Genomic DNA, 20,010 nt, shown 5'->3' on the forward strand with positions numbered 1-20,010 from the left:
TTCGGGGAACCCTCGCCCCAGTACTATTCCTTCTGCTTTCCATTCCTCTGTGGCTAAGTGAACATCACAGATGAAGGCCCCTGTGGGAAGGAGCTTGGGAAAGGTAAGCAGACTCTTGAGAGGAGGGAAAAGAACTCACAGCCAACAAACAATAGAGAAATTATGAAAGTATGATGAAACTATTCTGTAGAATATCATATAACTGCTAGAATGAATTAGAATGACTGTTAGAGTATTCTGAAAAAGAGACGTCTGGGACACATAATCAGTTAAGAAGCATATGTATAATAAAAGGTTATTTACATTAAAAAATTTAAAAGCCTCAACTTTCAAGGCATTATGTTGAGTGAAAAACACAATCTCAAAGATTCAAAGACTGTATGATTTCATTTATATAATATCCCCCAAATGACAGAATTATAGAGATAGAGAAAAGACTAATAGTTCGTGAGGTGAGGGGTAATTGGAGGGACAGAGGAAATATCACTACAAATGAGTAGGTGTGGAATAATTAGAGTAATTTACATATGAAATAATGAAATAATTTTGTGTCTTGATTGTAATGGTGGTTATACAAACCTACACATGATAAAATGGCATAGAACTACCTGCATGCTTTTTAGCAATGTCATTTTCTGATTTTGATATTATAATATAGTTATATAACATGTAATTGTTAGAGGAACCAGGGTGAATGTTACAAATCTCAAAACAATACCAAATATTTGCATAGATTTATTTGTAAGTAAATGAAAACAAGCAAAAAGCTAAAACGAAATATACCATAGTGATCCCAAGTGGTCACTTTGCCAGAAAGTGGGTATTTGGGATAAAGGGTTTGTCAGAAGGTGCTTAGCTTTCTTTGTCATGTTAGAATAGTTTTCTAACTGATATGCATTTATATATATTTTTGGGCAATTTAAAAAGTACTATTATTATTTTTGTAAAGTCAGCCAAGATCAGCAAGTACTGATTGAACATTTACTATATACCCAGTGTTATGATTGCAACAGTAAAAAGCCAGATAGAGTTCCTGTCCTAATAAAGGGACGGCCCGATCATATAAACAACTATTAAACAGATGGTCACATATGTGATAGTGCTGCAACCAAGAGGCAGCATGGGCAACTAACCTAGGACTCATTTGTAGCTTCCATAACTACCTTCTACCCAGTACATGTTCATTCACTCACTCACACACTCACTTATTCACTCATCAAACATTTCCTTGCCTTTCTGAACTACCCTGAGAAGATAGAGATGAGTAACGAGGCTTCCTGCCTCAATTACAGAGAACATATTCAGGAAACTTACCAATAACAAGTCTAGGCAATGGATTTGCCCTGGGGTGAGGCTTCTCAAAAAAGAGAGAAAAATAGGCTGAACCTACGAGAATGAATTGAACAAAGCAGTCTTGTGCTAGAGCTGGGCCAAAATGACTCACAAAAACCAAATGTTAACTTTTCTGGAATTCTGTGAACCAATCGATGAACACAGTTGTTATTGAAAATTAAATTATATACATTTACATTTAATTTAAATTAAAAATAAAGATACAATATATTCAAGATGTATTACTTTCTAATTATTTTATTACCTTTTTGCTACTATCTAAACTCTTGAGTTTATTTATGTCTTTGGAATTGATACAGTGAAATGGTATGCTACTGAGCATCCCTTCTCAACTCCATGTTCAATGATGTCATGTTGGTAGCCTGAAACCAGTCGTGGTGGGAGTATTCATATTACAGAAATTAGTAAATGCACAAATCAGGACCCCTACACACACACACACACACACACACACACACACACACACACCCCTTCTCAGGAGTTGGTTGTTAAACATGTACTGGCACACCACTGGACCAAGAGCAAGTCCTGCAGAGGATGCCTTGGTCACAGCTGTGGAAACATTCATGTAGATTTCAGATCTTCCCCTTCAGTGCTGAGCAAAGGTCCAAGAACAGAGCAGGTACTCAAGAGTTCATTAAGAGGCATTAAAAAGTCAAGACAGGACACTATGTATTTCCCTGATTCTTTCTGGTGGCTACAAACCATACCTAATGTTTTTCTTGCAAGTGATATCCTTTTATTCGTCTTTATTTTTCCTGGAATAATGAGGGGATAACTCCTCTAAGATCCTCAGACAGGGCTCTCCTAATTTGATGCTGACGTTGCCAATCCTGGATCATTGGCACAGCTATCCAGGAAGTTCACACCTGGGCAGGACTCCCACCTGAGCCAGCTGGGATACCAGAATTAGTATCCCAAGGCAGTCCATATCCAGCTCTCCACTTTATCTTAGCTTCCACCACCAATCCTATCCCTTCTCTAGCTCCTCTATTTTTCCTTTTATAAGACTTCTTCAAGCTGCCTGCAATGCAAAATGAATGCTCCCTTCTATTACTCACAGAGCTCACACTGCCCACTTCCAGGACCTCTGCCTCCCCACTATTAAATCCCTTTAGGTTAATACAGTGTTTTACAACATTTGTTTAATTAAAACCTCCCATGGTGGCCCACATGAAACTGCTAAGGACTGACTTGCTGTAGTTGAAATGGGGCTTGAACAAATTCACAGACTACCCATGAACGGTGCCCTCCTAGAGTTGTGTGAGTCATTGAAATCTATCCATCAAGCTTCAGTACTCCTACTTTCATCCCCACCTAGCTCTCTGAGGAGTTCCCCAGACTCTGCATAAAAACAACTTTCTTTTTTGACTGCTCAGCATCCATTTCCCCACCTATTAGATGTAGAAGAACCACTTTGATTCTTCTTTGGGGAAACCACCTTGCTTTCTCTTTTGATTTTATGGGATTTAATGTGGACTGATTTCCAATCAAGGGTCTAGGAGTGGGATATCATCACAACCAATGAAAGATTCAACTCCCAAGCTTTTGTGAGATTTGGTGAAAATAATATTTGTTTCTATAGGCATTCTGGGAAAAGGTGATGAGGGCCTAAAGCTTCAGGAACCTTCTTACCTGAGAATAAAATCAACACAAAGCAAAATAGAGCTGAGGGAAAGCATTAGTTTGTTAAAAGAGAGAGAGAGAGAGAGAGACGCCTTTTGAGCACATGGACCCAGCTATGCCTGAAGTCCTAAAATTAGAAACTCCTGTACTTTTCAGCACAAGATATAAATAACAGGATGCTATTGTGAGAAGACATTGTGTGCACGACCTCTTCAAGAGGCCACTTCATTCTTTGCTACCATTGGATCGTTTTTATTAAGCATTCTCTATTTGTTCTTTGTTTTTGTAGATTACATCTACCAAGAAACAAACCTATTAATCAATAGGTTAATCAATAAAGGAATCATTTACCAGTTTTGTTGACTCCAATGATAGCAGCCATCACTTATATGTCTCTGTGCTGAATGCCGTAGCTTTGGATGTGAGCCTTGACCGCCTCTGTAGTGGGCGACTTCAGGCAAGTAACCTGACCTCTCTAAGCCTCCTGTCCTTATCTGTAAGGTGAGAGGTGAATATTACCCATGTTAGAGGGCTACTGGATATAATAATTAACAAAATGAATGTGAAACACATAAAAGACACTATGGGAGAACTAGAAGGTGTTAATTAGTATTAAAATTCTCATTACTATCAGGTCTAACCTTCACAGCAATTGTGCAGACGCTGTTATTATTCTGCTCCAGAGAAGAATATTGAGCCTCAGGGAGGTCACAAGACCTGTTTGGTCTATGGTGGGGACAAGCTTGGAATCCAGGTCTTGTACAGTAGATCCACGCTTTCTCACCATACTCCCTGACACAAGGAGAGGGAGGGAGGGAAGGAGGGAGGAACAGAGAGAGAGAGAGAGAGAGAGAGAGAGAGAGAGATCATCTAGTGAACCAGCAGCATTGAGTTTGTATAACATGTATTCTTCACGTATTAATTCAGCACTTACTAGGTTCCAGGTGTTATTCTAGGCATTGAACAATGTTTTCTAATTAGTCTATTATTTCTAATAAGCCTACTTGGCATTAGCTTGGACAACCGACAGTTTCTGACAGAGCTTTAGAAAAGTATTAAAAATAGCTGAAAGGAATTTCTGTCAAATATAGGGCCTGAGCACACACATTTATTTCCATGTCCTCCCTCCCAACTAAATCCTCCGAAATCACAGTCAAGGCTACAAGAAGCTGTAAACCTGCAGGACCATGAGAACAAGCTATCTGACTAAGGCAAATGAGAGGGAGCACCAGAATTAAATGACACAAGTTTCCAGACTGAAAGCCTCCACCAAATGCTCAAAACAATAATGAAAAAAAGACTCACACTAAGATAAAGAGAATGTCTTAAAACCTATCAGAGCAAGAAGAAAAAAGAATTAGCTCATTTACAAAGAGAGGCCAACCAAATGGCAAATGCTAGTAAAATAGAATACCAATGGGCTTCCATTTACTAAAACGAGGAAGTAAAATCAGGAAAAGGGAATTTCAGAATTGGTGATAAAATGTTAAATTATGGATTAAACATAATTATCTTTATAAAGGACAGGCATTATAGGAAGTGCTCAGTAATGTAGTGAACGAGGAGCTTCCGCAACTACCACCCTCCCAAAGTAGTCTGTTCTGCTCCAAGGATGAACCACACAGCTCGGAAATCTCCTCCTTGATGGACTTAGAAGCTAGATCTCTGAAGTTCTCAGTCCCTCAGTTGGGCCCAAGTGAAAAATCCCGTTGTGTGATCCTGCCTCCTTCCTTAGTTGTTTCTGCCACCCACGTTCTTCAGGCAAGCTTATGGGGAAGGCTCGGTGGGGCTCCAGATGTCCCTCAAACACCATGGACTGAGGCCCTGGCCATTTGGCTCAGCGGTGGAGCGTCGGCCTGGCGTGCGGGGGACCTGCGTTCGATTCCCGGCCAGGGCACATAGGAGAGGCGCCCATCTGCTTCTCCACCCCTCCCCCCTCCTTCCTCTCTGTCTCTCTCTTCCCCTCCCGCAGCCAAGGCTCCATTGGAGCAAAGATGGCACGGGCGCTGGGGATGGCTCCTTGGCCTCTCTGCCCCAGGCGCTAGAGTGGTTGTGGTCCTGGCAGAGCGACGCCCCAGAGGGGCAGAGCATCGCCCCCTGGTGGGCGTGCAGGCTGGATCCCGGTCGGGCGCATGCGGGAGTCTGTCTGACTGTCTCTCCCCGTTTCCAGCTTCAGAAAAATACAAAAAAAAAAAAAACCCAAAAAACCATGGACTGAGATGGACAATGAGAGGCTCTCGGTGGTGACATGGCTCTCAGCCACCTGTTTCCCTCACCACCAAAAACTCCTGCCCCCAGTGATGCCCATGTCAGCTGTGTGATCCTTTCCTGCCTCCAATGCAGTCAGTACCGTTTTGCTTAAAACAATCCAGGCATTCCAGATGCCAGCCCACTGCCAGCCTCCCCGTCTCTCAGTTCACCCTTCACACTTTACAATGGGTTTCATTCTCAAAACACGTACCCGCATGTTTGTGGCAGTATTGTTCACAATAGCGAAGATCTGGAAACAGCCCAAGTGTCTGTCAGAGGACGAGTGGATTAAAAAACTTTGGTACATATATACTATGGAATACTACTCAGCCATAAGAAATGATGACATCGGATCATTTACAATAACATGGATGGACCTTGATAACATTATACGGAGTGAAATAAGTAAATCAGAAAAAAAACTGAGATGAATCCATACATAGAAGGGATATAAAAATGAGACTCAGAGACATGAACAAGAATGTGATGGCAACAGGGGCGGGGGGTTGGGGGAGGGGGGATGGGGTGAAGAAGGAGAGAGGGGTTAGGGGAGGGGAGGGGCACAAAGAAAACCAGATAGAAGGTGACAAGACAATTTAACTTTGCGGGAGGGGTATACAGCACAATCAAATGTCAAAATAATCTAGAGATATTTTCTCCCAACATATGTACCCTGATTTATCAATGTCACTGCATTAAATTTAATAATAAAAAAAATAATAAAATAAAATAAAAAAAACCAAAACAAAACAAAAAACACAGATCTGATCTTATCATTCTCATGCTCAGGAACCTTCTAAGGCTCCCCATTCCGAAGGCTATAAAACCCACCTTCCCAACTTGTCCTGTTTGCCCAATGGCATGCCTCCTAATGTACTTCACTTCAACAACTCTGGACTCATCTCTGCTCACCAAGCACCTCCTGCCCACTTCCACCTCTAAGCCTTTGCTTGAGCTGTTGCCTCTGCCTGGAGGACCTTTTCCTCCTATCTTGTGGCCCAAATCCTACCCATCCCCCTGTGCTTTGTGAGGGCACGCACCAAGCTTGCTCGGAGTCTAGACTTTATGCAAGTTAGTTATAAAAGTCTCTCTCCAAGAAGACCAACAGAAAACTGACCACAGCATATTTGTGTCTGAATTTCTCAGAACACTCAGCGCAGAGGTGAGCATTTAACACCAGTACCAGGGACGTGTGATAAATCAGTAATGTCTGAGATGGGATGATAAAACCTGAACACTTGGATGCCCTTCCCTTTGCCTTCAGGCCTGTTTGTTCTTCATTAGTCAGAGTCACTGAGGGGAAGATACTCTATTAGTCAAATATGCACTAATTGCTCTTGGTCATGCTTTCCCATTTGTAGTTAAACTTTGTCCTATTTATTATTTTTTCAGTAGAAAAATGAAAGCTATCATGCTCCCCAGTCGGGAGCACAAGCCAGCCAGAGACAGGAAGATTCAGTGGATCAGAAGGTCCTGAACACAACGCAGGGGCCCCTCATTCCTTTCAGACTAGCAGCAGCTCTGTTGATGAACTTCATTTTGGGCTACGTGACTTCCCCACCATGATTGCCGACACCCCATCTCTCTCACCCCAGTGGGACAAGCGGCTGGTGCTGAGCAGTGTTCAGAGTGACTAGCACCCACTTTTTGCCCACAAGTGAGAGATGTGGGGCTCATTCTGTTTAGATCCAGTTTTCTTTTATTGATGAGCCTCCCTCTACATTCTGGTCCTGCCGTCCAGGGTCTCCACACTAAAATGGAGACTGTATCAGCTGAGACTTAATGAATCAATATCTGCTTTGTGAATTTTGTTTTCAATATAATCATTAATATAAATTCCTCGAACATGTCGATAACAATAGAGAAAACAAAAACTACCAATAATAATATGTGAAAACCAATCACAGTGGAATCCCATTACAAAGAGACATCTGGAAGACCCCTCAGGAACTCATGTGAGACCAAAGTTCAAGAAATAATGCAGGAGAACTAAGTAACAACCGCTGGTTTTATCACTGGTATGTGTGTGTTTGTGAGTTTGTGTCTGCTGTCTCCCTCGGCAATTTTTAGCTCTCCTAAAGGGAAATCTATTCAAATGTCAGTGTCCAAATAGTCCTCTTTCTTTTCTCACTCTGATTTTTGGATCTTGATAGGGGTCAGGGGAAGGCCTTCAAAGTGTATGTTTTCTTTTTCCAAATGTGAAGTGTTTTGGATGAGGCAGAAGATGACTCCAGTGGAAAGGCACTGCTCCTCACGACTTGTGTTTGATCCTGGAGTGGAGCAGAGATCTGATGTTTACCACAGGCTGGCCAGGAAGCTGCCTGTAATCACAGAGCCCGGGTTGTTGAGTTGCAGACGCCCGGGCAGGCTGACATTCTTTCCTGTCAGCATTGCCTGATACGTTCATACTGCAGTGCTCTCACAGTTTACCTGGGAGACGGTCCACTCCACGACCACCTAAGGGGCCCTGACTCCAGCTCAGTCAAGACTGCATGTCACTCATTGCAGCAGATGTCTCCAGCTCCTCTGCCCTCCCAACAATGTGCCCCTGCAAAAGAACCAGAAGGCCTGTGCTCTGGATGACTAGAGGAGTCATCTGCTGTTGGGGAGAGTTGTGGTCATGCAGAAACTATGTGCATGGCCCGGAGTGGTCCTGATGGCAGAGGAGGGAAATGTCTCTTAGTGTGTTTGACATATGTCAAGAATTGTGGCCAACTAGAGAATTCTCCACACTAAGGTCCTCCTAATGGGAAGACACTGCCACAAGATCGAGTTCAGAGAGAGGGAGAACAAAGAGCAAGATGTTTCCCCAGATGTTGGCAAGATGAGCAGTGGGTGAGGGTCCTGAAGCCTTCAGCCTAAGGCATACTGGGGTCAGATTTGTTTTAAGACTTGAGTGTGAACTTGAAGGTTTGCTCAGTGCCTATCTGTGTCCCTTGACAGGCTCCACCCCACTGAGCACCCTTCCATGTTCACTGAGCATCTTTTCAACAGCTGCCTATTGCCATAAAAGCTCTTGTGAGACCAGAGTGACCATTTCTGTCACTTATATATATGTCAACACAGTGACAGCACTAAAGATATGGATAAACCACCCTTCCCTTTGATGTGCTTACCCTTTGACACATTTCTAATATTGTATGTACATTGAGCCTTGTGTGAGGGGGTAAGGGCAGAGTTGGAAAGCAGCTTGTCCCTTCAAATCACAAACATCAACTCTATCAAGGCCAGAGAGGAGATCATCACACCATTATACAGAGCGGTGGGTCTTAAACTTAGGCAGAATCAGAATTGCCTATGGGGGTAAGGGGTAGGGACATTGTTTCTTGATTCAGTAGAGCTAGGAGGTGGACGTACTGAAAATGTACACTGCTAACAACTTACCAGGGATACTGAAGCTGCTGGTCCAAGGGTCACATGAGAACCATTACACAAATAAAACACTAAGGCCCATCAGTAGCCAGTGATGATTTCAATGTTGAGGTGAAATGGTAGTCAATGAAAACAATATCACACATTCAAACGCAGGGTCCATCAAAGCTGTGGAGCATTTACTTCATGAAAAAAATGTTCACATTTCATTCAGAATGCTTGTACTCTGCCTTACTTTTGTTAGGCAAATATCAGGGTACTGATTGGCATCTAGGTTTCACATCTGGCATGACATATCCTCAGTGTATTTTGATTTAAAAAACATAAATTAGATAGTACATAACTCTGTGCCAATCACATTTATGTATTATTTTATGTAATTACTCACAGTAAGCCTGTGTAGTAGCAACAATATGTAATGTTTAAATAGCACCGTGGACCCACTTCTGGGAATATATCCTAAGAATCTCAAAACACTAATTCCAAAGAATATATGCACCCCTACATTTATTGCAGTGTTATTTACAATAGCCAAGATTTGGAAACAATCCAAGTGCCCATCAGTGGACGAATGAATAGAAAAAGCTGTGGCACAAGTACACAATGGAATACTCCACGGCCATTAAAAAAAGGAAACAATGCCTTTTGCAACAGCATGGATGGACCTGGAGATAATTATACTAGGTGAAATAATCCAGTGAGAGAAAGACAGTTACCATATGATCTTGCTCATATGTGGAATTCAAAGAACAAAATGAACTAAAAAGTGAAGTAGAAAAGATCTCATACATAGAGAGCAGGCTGACAGCTGTCAGTGTGGGGTTGAGGTGAGGGAGGTAGAGGGATAGAGCAAAGGACAAAAAAACCCTCATGGACACAGACAACTGTAGGGTGATTGCTGGGGAAGTGGGGGCAGGTGAGGAAGGTACGGGGGGACAAATGGTGATAGATGAAGACTTGAATTGGGAAGGTGAATGTACAATACAGTATACAGAGATGTGTTGAAGAATTGGGTACCTGAAACCTATATAATTATGTTAACTAGTGTCACCCCAATACATTCAATTAAAAAATAAATAAATAGAAACCAATAAATAAATAAATAAATAGCATTAATTCTGTGCCAGTAACTCTTCTAATTGCTTTAAATCAAGGGTCAGCAAACTACTACCCATGGACCAAATCTGGTCCACCACCTGCTCTGATAAATAAAGTTTTAGTAGAACAGAGTCATGCACATTTTTTCAAGAATTGTTTGTTAGTGCTTTTCTGCTAAAATAGTAGAATTTAATAGTTTTAACAGAGACCACATATCCCACAAACTCTGCAATATTACGCTCAGGCCCTTTACAGAAGTTTACTTTAGATTTTTTTTGGATCTATTAACTTAATCCTCCTAACAACATTACACATAAGTGCTACTTTTTTAAAATTTTAATGAGGTGACATTAATCAATCAGGGTACTTAGGTTCAGAGAAAATATCTCCAGGTTATTTTGACATTTGATTATGTTGTATACCCATCACCCAAAGTCATATAGTCTTCCGTCACCTTCTGTCTGGTTTTCTTTGTGCCCCTCCTCTCCCCTACCCACTCTCTTCCCCTCCATACCCCCAGTAACTACCACAGTCTTGTTCATGTCCCTGAGTCTCATTTTTATGTCCCACCTTTTTATGGAATCATATAGTTCTTAGTTTTTTTCTGATTTACTTATTTCCCTCAGTATAATGTTTTCAAGGACCATCCATGTTGTAAATGATCCGGTGTCATTATTTCTTATGGCTGAGTAGTATTCCATAGTGTATATGTGCCACATCTTCTTTATCCAGTATTGAAGGGCTTTTTGGTTGTTTCCATGTCTTGGCCACTGTGAACAATGCTGCAATGAACATGGGGCTGCATGTGTCTTTACGTACCAATGTTTTTGAGTTATGGGGGTATATTCCCAGTAGAGGGATTGTTGGATCATATGGTAGTTCTATTTTTAATTTTTTTGAGGAACCACCATACTTTCTTCCATAGTAGTTGTACTACTTTACATTCCCACCAACAGTGGATGAGGGTTGCTTTTTCTCCACAGCCTCTCCAACACTTGTTATTACCTGTCTTGTTGATAATAGCTAATCTAACAGGTGTGAGGTGGTATCTCATTGCAGTTTTGATTTGCATTTCTCTAATAGCTAATGAAGATGAGCATCTTTTTATATATCTGTTGGCCATTCGTATTTCTTCTTGGGAGAAGTGTCTGTTCATGTCCTCTTCCCATTTTTTATTGGATTGTTTGTTTGTTGTTAAGTTTTATGAGTTATTTGTATATTTTGGATATTAGGCCCTTTTCTGAGCTGTTGTTTAAAAATATCATTTCCCATTTAGTAGGCTGTCTGTTTTGTTTTCAGTTTCTCTTGCTGTGCAAAAGCTTCTTAGTCTGATATGGTCCCATTCATTTATCTTTGCCTTCACTTCCCTTGCCTTTGGAGTCAAATTCATAAAGTGCTCTTTGTAATCAAGGTCCATGAGTTTACTACCTATGTCTTCTTCTATGTAATTTATTGTTTCAGATCTTATATTTAGGTCTTTGATCCATTTTGAATTAATTTTAGTTCAAGGGGACAAACTGTAGTCGAGTTTCATTCTTTTGCATGTAGTTTTCCAGTTTTCCCAGCACCATTTGTTGAAGAGGCTTTCCTTTCTCCATTGTATGCTGTTGGCCCCTTTATCAAAAATTATTTGACCATATACATGTTTTATTTCTGGGCTTTTTATTCTGTTCCTTTGGTCTGAGTGTCTATTTTTTTTGCCAATACTATGTTGTTTTGATTAACATGGCTCTATAATATAATTTTAAGTCAGGAATTGTGATGCTCCCAGCTTTGTTCTTTTCCGTTAGGATTTCTCTGGCTATTTGGGTTTTTTTATAGTTCCATATAAACCTGATGATTTTTTGTTCCATTTCTTTAAAAAATGACATTGGAATTTTGATGGGAATTGCATTAAATTTGTATATCGCTTTGGGTAATATAGTCATTTTGACTATATTTATTCTTCCTATCCAAGAACAAGGAATATTTTTCCATTTCATTATATATTTTTTGATTTCCTTTAACAATGCTTTGTAGTTTTCATTATATGGATCCTTTACATTCTTTGTTATGTTTATTCCTAGGTATTTTATTTTTTTGTTGCAACCATGAAGAGGATTATTTTTTTGAGCTCATTTTCTGATGTTTCATTGTTGACATATAGGAAGGCAATTTACTTTTGTATATTAATTTTGTATCTTGTGACCTTACTGTATTGGTTTATTGTTTCTAGTGGTCTTTTTGTGGAGTCTTTGGGGTTTTTGATGTACAAGATCATATCATCTGCAAAAAGTGAAAACTTGACTTCTTCTTTCCCAATATGAATGCCTTTTATTTCTTTCTCTTGTCTGATTGCTCTGGCTCTTATTCACTACGTTGAATAAGAGTGGAGAGAGTGGACAACCTTGTCTTGTTCCTGATTTTAGGGGAAAAGTCCTAAGTTTTATGCCATTTAATATGATGGTAGCTGATGGGTTATCGTAGATCGCCTTTATTATATTGAGATATTTTCCTTCTATACCCACTTTGTTAAAGTGTTTTAAACATAAAATGATGTTGTATTTTATCAAATGCCTTTTCTGCATCTATTGATAAGATCATATGGTTTTTGTTCTTTGTTTTGTTGATATGGTGTATTACGTTAACTGTTTTATGTATGTTGAACCATCCTTATGATTCTGGGATGAATCCCACTTGATCATAATGAATTATTTTTTAATGTGTTGTTATATTTGATTTGCTGGTATTTTGTTTAGTATTTTAGCATCTGTATTCATTAGAGATAATGGTCTTAGTTTGTTTTTTTGTGTGTGTGTGTGCCGTCCTTGCCAGGTTTTGATATGAGGGTTATGTTGGCCTCATAAAATGGGTTTGCCAGTATTGCTTCTTCTTCAATTTCCTGGAAGACTGAGTAGAATAGGAACAAAGTCTTCTTTGAATGTTTGATAGAATTCACTAGTATAGCCATCTGGCCCTTGACTTTTATCTTTGGGGAGGTTTTTAATAGTTGTTTCTATTTCCTCCCTGCTTATGGGTCTGTTTAGGCTTTCTGCTTCTTCATGACTCAGTCTAGGAAGATTGTATTGTTCTAGAAATTTATCCATTTCTTCTATATTGTTAAATTTGGTGGCATATAGTTTTTCATAGTATTCTACAATAATTCTTTGTATATCTATAATATCTGTGGTGATTTCTCCTTTTTCATTTTTGATTTTGTTAATATGAGTCCTTTCTCTTTTTTCCTTGGTGAGTCTTGCCAAGGGTTTGTCAATTTTGTTGATCTTTTCAAAGAACCAGTTCCTTGTTTTATTAATTTTTTAATAGTTTTTCTGTTCTCTATTGCATTTATTTCTGCTCTGATTTTTATTATCTCCTTTCTTCGGCTGATTTTGGGTTTTCTTTGTTCTTCTTTTTCTTGTTCCTTAAGATGTGAAGTTTAGTGGTTTACTTGGGCTCTGTCTTGTTTGTTCATATAGGCCTGTAGTAATATGAACTTCCCTCTTATCACTGCTTTTGCTGCATCCCAGAGATTCTGATATGTTGTATTGTTATTTTAATTTACCTGTATGTATCTTTTGATCTCTGCACTTATTTCTTCTTTGACCCACTCATTTTTTAAAAGTATGTCATTTAGTTTCCACATTTTTGTGGGTTTGTTTACCTCTTTTTTGCAGTTGAATTCTAATTTCAAGGCTTTATGATCAGAAAATATGCTGGGTATAATTTCAATCTTTCTGAATTTGTTAATATTATTTTTGTGGCCCAACATATGCTCAATTCTTGAGAATGTTCCATATACACTAGAGAAAAATGTATACTCTGGGATGAAATGTCCTGTTGATGTCTATCATATCCAGTTGTTCTAGTGTTTCATTTAAGACCAATATTTCTTTATTGATTTTCTGTTTGGATGAACGATATAGAGCCATCAGTGGTGTACTGAGGTCTCCAAGTATGATTGCATTTTTGTCGGTTTTTGTTTTTAGGTCAGTCAGTAGCTGTCATATATTTTGGTGCGCCTTGGTTTGGTACATATATATATTAAGAAGTGCTATGTCTTCTTGATTCAATGTCCCCTTTATCATTATAAAATGATCATTTTTTTTCTCTGATTACCTTTGCTGTCTTGTAGTCAGCATTGTTAGATATGAGTATTGCTACACCTGCTTTTTTTGGATATTTGCTTGGAGCAGGCGTCCCCAAACTACGGCCTGTGGGCCGCAATGCGGCCCCCTGAGGCCATTTATCCAGCCCTCACTGCACTTCTGGAAGGGGCACCTCTTTCATTGGTGGTCAGTGAGAGGACCACTGTATTTGGCAGCCCTCCAATGGTCTGAGGGACAGTGAACTGGCCCCCTGTGTAAAAAGTTTGGAGACCCCTGGTTATTTTCCAACCTTTCACTTTGAATTTGTTTTTATCCTTATAGCTTGGATGTGTTTCTTGTAGGCAGCATACAATTGGATTTTCTTTTCTTTCTTTTTTTTTTTTTTTTTTGTATTTTTCTGAAGTTGGAAATGGGGAGGCAGTCAGACAGACTCCTGCATACACCTGACTGGGAACCACCCAGCACGTCCACCAGGGGGTGATGCTCTGCATATCTGGGGCATCACTCTGTTGTAACCAGAGCCATTCTAGCACCTGAGGCAAAGGCCATAGAGCCATCCTCAGCGCCTGGGCCAACTTTGCTCCAATGGAGCCTTGGCTGTGGGAGTGGAAGAGAGAGACAGAGAGCAAGGAGAGGGGGAGGGGTGGAGAAGCAAATGGGTGCTTCTCCTGTGTGCCCTGGCCGGGAATTGAACCTGGGACTCCTGCACATCAGGCCGACGCTCTACCACTGAGCCAATCGGCCAGGGCTTGGATTTTCTTTTTTAATCTATTTTGCTACTCTGTGTCTTTTTATTGGTGAGGTCAATCCATTTATATTTAGTGTAATTATTGACATTTGAGGGTTTCCTATTGCTAGTTTATATATTGCTTTCTGATAGTTTTGTATCTTGTTTGGTTCTCTTTTATTTTTCTATCATTTGTTTTTGTTTGGTTGTAATCCATACTTCCTTTCTCTGTTACTTCTTTTTTCAAGCTGTGTTGGTTTTTTCAGGGGTGGTTACCATTAAGTAATGGAAAGCATACATATCACGTTCATTGTAGTACATTATTGCATGAGTGCTTCTGCACTCCATCCTCCTTTGCTATTGTTAATCTTTGTCCTCTCCCCTTTTTTGTTTCTTTGTCACAGAATAATTTTATTTTTATTGCGATCTTGATGAAACTTTTACTGGTAGTTTTGTTCTTTGTGTCTGGTCAGAAAACCCTCTTTAGTATTTCCTGAAGTGGGGGGGTTCTGGTGATAAATTCCCTCATCTTTTCTGTATCTGTGAATGTCTTTATTTCTCCTTCATATTTGAAGGATAGCTTTGATGGGTATTGTTGGCTGGAAGGTCCTCTCTTTCAGAACTTTAAATATTGAGGTTCACTCTCTTCTCTCTTCTAGCTTTCTGCTAAGAAATCTGTTGATAATCTAATGGGCCTTCCTTTATATGTTGTATTCTTCTTTTTCCTGGCTGCCTTGAGAATTTTTCCTTTGTCACTGGTTTGTGACAATTTCATTATGATGTGCCTTGGAGTAGGCTTGTTAGGATTAAGATAACCCAGTGTTCTGTTTGCTTCTTGAATTCGAGGCTTTAGTTCTTTCACAGGATTGGGAAGTTCTCATCTATTATTTGTTTGAATATGTTCTCCATTCCATTTTCTCTTTATTCTCCTTCTGATATACCCATTATTCTTATGTTGCTCTTTCTGATGGAGTCAGACAATTCTTGTAGGGCTATGTCATTTTTTTTTAATTCAGGAGTCTCTCTCCTCTTCTCTCTGTAGTACCTCTAGTTGCCTGTCTTCTATGTCACTAATTCTCTCCTCTATCTGGCATGTTCTATTGGCTAAGCTTGTTACCTCGTTTTTCAGTTCATGAATTGAGTTTTTCATGTCTGTTTAATTCGTTTTCATAGTTTCAATTTTCTTGGTGAAGTATTCTTTCTGTTCATTGAATTGTTTTTTGAGCTCCCTAAATTGCCTTTCTGTGCTGTCTTGTATATCCCTGAGTATTTTTAGGACTTCAATTTTAAATTCTTTGTCATTTAAGCCCTGGCTGGTTGGCTCAGTGGTAGAGCATCGGCCTGTCATGCAGGAGTCCTGGGTTAAATTCCCGGCCAGGGCACACAGGAGAAGCGCCCATCTGCTTCTCCACCCCTCCCCCTCTCTTTCCTCTCTGTTTCTCTCTTCCCCTCCCGCAGCCAAGGCTCCACTGGAGCAAAGTTGGCCTGGGTGCTGAGGATGGCTCCATGGCCTCTGCCTCAGGCACTAGAATGGCTCTGGTTGCAACAGAGCAATGCCCCAGATGGGCAGAGCATCGCCCCCTGGTGGGCATGCCGGGTGGATCCCGGTCGGGCGTGAGCGGAAGTGTGTCTGACTGCCTCCCCATTTCAGACTTCAGAAAAATACAAAAAAAAATTCTTTTTCATTTAACTCCAAGGTTTCTAAGCTATTGAAAATTTTTTCTATAGACTTTTCCTCATCTATCTGAGCTACATCATTGTCTTTTGTATCCATGATATTTGATTTCTTTTTCTTCAATGGCATTTGAGAGTGTTGTTGTTAATAACACTAATAACAGCTGATAAAAAAAATTTTTTTTGAGAAAATGTAGTGAAAAACTGAAAATTCTATTGTGCTAAATGGAACAAAAATATGTAGAATGGAGGGCTTGGCTTGGGTGGGGAGTGACAAAGAGGCAAAAAACGAGACAAGAACCCACAAAATACCACAAGAAAAAAATTTGGATCAAGAATAAAATAATTTGTTTATAAATGATGGTTGAATGAGAGAAATAGTGTAAAAGAAAAGAAAAAAAGGAAAAAAGAAAAAGTACAGTGAAAAATGAAAATTCTATTGTGTTAAGTCGCACAAAAACTATAGAATGGAGAGCCAGAGTTGGGGGAAATGTTAAAGAGATAAAGAACAAAGTAAAAAGCACACAAAATGCCACAAAGAAAAAATTTGAATCCAGAATAAAATAATTTTTTTGTGAGTGAGATTCGAATGAGAGAAAAGGTGAAAGAGAAAAGAAGAAACAAAAAGAGAGAGAGAATAAAAATTGAGTTAAGTTTTTTGGAATGTAACACTTATGGAAAAAAAAAGGGAAATGTAACACCTATGGGTAATAACATTCAAAATTAAAAGAAAAGAATAAAATGGAAAGAGAATTAAAATGATCAAAGTGGAAGAAAAAAAAGAATAAAAAATACAAGAAAAAATGTAAAGTTATAAAGACTGTGAATTTTTCCTGATTTTGAGAAGTTATCTTCTTCCTTTTTCTTTCTTCTCTCTCCTTTTGGCTTGTGGTGCTGTACCCCAGGTTCTGCCCCTGTGGCACTCTTAGGCAGAGATTTGCTGTTGTGTCGCTATGGTGATGACATAAACTAGGCCTCGGTCCCATTGATAGGTGGGGCTCATTAGCGTTTGCAGGCTCCGCCGACAACGGGAGAGTCCGTTTTCCTGGAGCCTCTCCCCAAATCTCTCCTTCCTGAACCAGCAGCCTAGGACCTAGCTGTGAAGTTGCTCCAACCACTGCCTGGAGAGCACGAGGCTTAAGAGCTGACAAATCCCTCCTCTATCCCCTCCAAAGCAGGGTTCTGGGTAAGGCTTTGCCAGCCAGAGCCTCCAGTGTAATCAGGCAGAGCTGGGAGCCAACTGACTTTCAGGTGTCTTTCTATGAGCCTTTGGGCATGTCTAGTATGCCTCAGCACTCTGCAGGTCTGCTCTCCAGGGGCTGTCTGCAAGCTGCTTGCGTGCCCTTTCCCCCACCACTTCCACGGTTCTCTTCCCCAAGAGTGTGCTTTGTTAGCTTGTATGGCTGGTGGAGGTGCCACACCCAGACAGGTCTGGATGTAGGGAAACCAGCTTTCATGCACTTCCCATGCGCTGTTGTTTGGGAAGCCAGGATTATTCAGAAACTCTGGTCACAGCCCACACAGAGGGTCACTACTGACAGTCTCTGACCCAGCCCCTCTATCCGGGAATGCCCAAAGCACCAGGTGGATCCACTTGCACACTGCCCACGCTTGCTGACCAGGATACTGGGAGTAAACAAGGCAACTGCTCTCCCACCTCTGCTGGGGTCTGCCGCTGGCATTAGCTCCATGTGGGCTGAGCTGTGGGCATACTCTTTCCTTGGCTTGAATGTCCCTGCCCTAGTCCAGCTTTTTCCACACCCCCAGCCTTTGCTTTCTCTCAGTTCCAAGTGAAAGCAGCCCTTGCTCAGGTCAGTGAGGAAAGTGGAATACTCCATTCTCCATCTTATTTCCTTCAGAGTGGATTATATATTCAGCCACCTTTTCACCCAATAGTACCTTTGTTTGATGTATGGGTATTTCAGATGCTCCTGAGATTGTTTTGCTGTCTCTAGTTGTTGAATTTGTTTAAGTTTCAGGGAGAGGTATTGGGAGCATTCCTCATGTCACCATTTCTCTCAAGTGCTATTTTTTTATTATGATAAATAAACATACCATTTCAACCCTTTAGGTATATAGTTCATATTGATGTGCAAAGATCACCACCATCTCTCTCCAGAACTATTTTCATCCTCCCAAATTGAAATTCCACACTCATTAAACAATAATTCCCTATACCCCCATACCTCCAGTCCATGAACCACTATAATTGTCCCTGTAAATCTAGTTACTCTTGGTACTTCATATAAGTGTAACCATACAGTATTTTCCTTTTGTGTCTGGCTTTTTATAGTTGTTATAATGCCTTCAAGATTTGTATATTTTATAGCATTTATCATAATTTTATTCCTTTTTAAGGAGGAATAATATTATATCATATGTATATACACATTTAATTTATTTATTCATTTGTTGATCAATACTTTGGTTATTTCTACCTTTGGCTATTGTAAATTTATCTATTTTTGTTGGTGTTGTTGCTTGCTTGTGTTTTTGATATCATATCTAAAAAATCATTGCCAAATTTGATGTTGTGAAGTGTTTCTTCTGTTTTCTTCTGACAGTTTTATACTTTTAGCTTCCACATTTAGGTCTTTGAACCCATTTTGATTTTTTCTTTTGTATATGGTGTAAGGTAAGAGTACAACTGCATACTTCTGCATGCAAATATCAAACTTTCACATCTTTTGTTGATAAAACAAAACAAAACAAAAAACTGTCTTTTCTCCATTGAATGATCTTGGGACCTATGTTGAAAATCATTTGATCATAATGCAAGAATTTGGGGGGGCTCTCTAGTCTATTAAATTGGTTTCTATGTGTTTATTCAGTACCATATTGTGTTAATTACTATAGCTTTGTAGTAAGGTTTTAAATCAGGAGGTGTGAGACCTCCAACTTCGTCCTTCAACATTGTTTTGGCTATTTGGGGATCCCTTCAGATTCCATATAAATTTTAGGATGGATTTTTCTATTTTTGCCAAAAAATTAGGATTTTGATAGGGATTGCACTGAATTTATAGAACACTTTGGGTAATATTAACATCTTAGCAATATTAAGTCCTCTAATCTATGACAGAAATCCAGTTATTTGTGTTTTCTTTAAGTTCAACAATATTTTATAGTTTTCATTATATAAGTCTTTGGTTTCTTTAAGTTTAGTCCTAAGTATATTTATGCTGTTATAAATCAATTGTTTTCTCAATTTTCTTTTCAGATTGTTTATTGGTAATATACAAAAATACCACTGATTTTCTGTGTTGGTTTTTGTATCCTGAAACTTTGTTGAAGTTAAGTGCTATTTTATACCACTGTACAGATAGGAAACTGTAGCACAGAGAATTTAAGTGCTTTGCCTAAACCACGTATTTAGTAAGTGGGGGAGCTGAGGTTCTCACCCAGCTGTTTTCTTCCAGAATCTGTCTCTTCACCATACTCTCAGCTTCCTATTCTGAAGAAGCAATTACTATGTGGCCAAGTTCTCACTTATAGAATGTATTAAATCCAGAATTCAGACTGAGGACTGACTCCAAAGCTTTGCTGGTAAAAACAATAGCATTTTGACAATCCTAGGATTCCCCAACCACAAGTTTATCAGTTAAGTAGCTTGGTTATTCAATGAAGGGGAAATTCACATTTCACTCTTTTTTTTTTTTAAATAAATTGATTGTATGGAAGAAGCAAATGAATTCAGCCAAAGAGTGGCCTGGGTGGTACATTGGAGCAGGGGTGACCCCTGTCCTGATTTCCCCAGTTCCAGATGATACATTTGGTTTAATGAAATGTTTTATGAAATCATAACTATGGATTCTATAGTTCCTC

The 20,010-nt window shown here is 39.6% G+C and overlaps 2 non-coding genes across 2 annotated transcripts; one reads left to right on the forward strand and one right to left on the reverse strand.

Annotated features, from left to right (window-relative positions):
• Positions 1-14,460: 14,460 nt before the first annotated feature.
• TRNAI-GAU (transfer RNA isoleucine (anticodon GAU)) lies at positions 14,461-14,536 on the reverse strand. The gene has a single exon. It is a non-coding gene; the product is annotated as a tRNA-Ile (tRNA).
• Positions 14,537-15,820: 1,284 nt separating this feature from the next.
• TRNAD-GUC (transfer RNA aspartic acid (anticodon GUC)) lies at positions 15,821-15,896 on the forward strand. The gene has a single exon. It is a non-coding gene; the product is annotated as a tRNA-Asp (tRNA).
• Positions 15,897-20,010: the final 4,114 nt, after the last annotated feature.

The sequence above is a fragment of the Saccopteryx bilineata genome, chromosome 10 (assembly GCF_036850765.1).
Source record: "Saccopteryx bilineata isolate mSacBil1 chromosome 10, mSacBil1_pri_phased_curated, whole genome shotgun sequence".
Classification (NCBI taxonomy): domain Eukaryota; kingdom Metazoa; phylum Chordata; class Mammalia; order Chiroptera; family Emballonuridae; genus Saccopteryx; species Saccopteryx bilineata.